The sequence below is a fragment of the Cavia porcellus genome, unplaced genomic scaffold (assembly GCF_034190915.1).
Source record: "Cavia porcellus strain 051 isolate PalLab524CR breed Dunkin Hartley unplaced genomic scaffold, mCavPor4.1 scaffold_26, whole genome shotgun sequence".
Lineage (NCBI taxonomy): Eukaryota > Metazoa > Chordata > Mammalia > Rodentia > Caviidae > Cavia > Cavia porcellus.
Window position 1 is genome coordinate 18,617,934 of NW_026947509.1, and position 1,403 is coordinate 18,619,336.

Here is a 1,403-nt window from a genome sequence, read left to right on the forward strand (position 1 = left end):
TTCTGTTCCTGCTTTGGACACCCTACCTCTGACTGTACCCTGTGAATCATTAGCCAAGCTAAACTCCTTTAAGTGGGGAGTGTCAGATGTTTTCCCTAGCAACAGAAAAGTTGACAGAAACAACCATCAATGATTATGTTATCTGACTGTTGAACACACATCGAAGTCTAAGAACTGCATATTTAGTCATTTAACAAAAATATATCAAGAATCTACCTTTACTTAAAGACTAATGGTTACATGGTTTTTTTTTTACTTGTATTTAAGTGTAAGCAATAAAAGCTCTTAGTAACTATAGAATTTCTTGTTTGAGTTGGGTTGGGCCCACACCTTTACAGTTACATAAATCAAAGTAATTTGAGTGGCTTTTTATAACAGCAGATCATTCTTTTCACTTAATTTAGATTATCAGTTTATTTTAGGCATATAATTCAATTTCCTTCATATATATATATATATTCTCTTGAAGGTTTCTGAAAGCTGCTTCCTGTTTTCCATATGAGAAGTGGCCACATTTATAGGTAGGTGACATATTTACATCATTTAAAAATGGTTATGGCCTGTGTTTTGATTTTTGAGTGAAGTCATTACCTAAAAGTCACTTGTCATTATTCAGCTGACTTAAATATAGTCAAGTACTTCCACCCAGAACAAAATAATATGCTTTTTTGTTATGAGTAAGAACTATTAGCTTCTGTATTCTGCACCCCGCTAAGCATGAACTTGTTGATCATTTTGTGTTAAGTTGTTCTGTTTGTTGAGAAGGTCTGTTCACTGCATCATGCTGATGGTGAGTACTGTATCATACCATGCTATACTCTTCTCTAAAACTGCAGTGTACTTCAGGTACTTAGCCAATAGCAATAACCTCATTTAGCAGTAAGAAAAATATACAGGAAGCACATCATACTGATAGAGGAAAAGGAAGAGAAGTGCAGGTGTGATTTCTGACTGCATACAAGGCTTGGAAGGTGTGAGGAGAGGGAATATAGGGTAATATCTCCACTTTCCTTGGTAGAGCTTGTGCTACTTCCAGAGTTTTAGGTGGCATGTAGAAAAACTATCATTTGACCTAAGTTAATAAAAGCAATTCTAGAATATTAATATTTCTTTTGGTTATTACTGTGCTATCCATAAAAGGGGTTACAACTTTCAAAATACTGGGGGCAAATGGAAGAGAAAAAGAATTATCCTGATTTCTGTTTTCATATTTTCTTTTCAATCTTTACCTCCACGTAGCATGATGAATACTTTTGTACTGCACCATGTTATCAGGTTATAGTATTGTCACACATGAGAAATCACTACTGTTCTCTTTCCACCAGGGACATTTCGCTGTATCTCACTAAGTACTCATTAAGTGATTTCCTTTGGTAATCTCTGTTGGAACACTATCCTGTCAT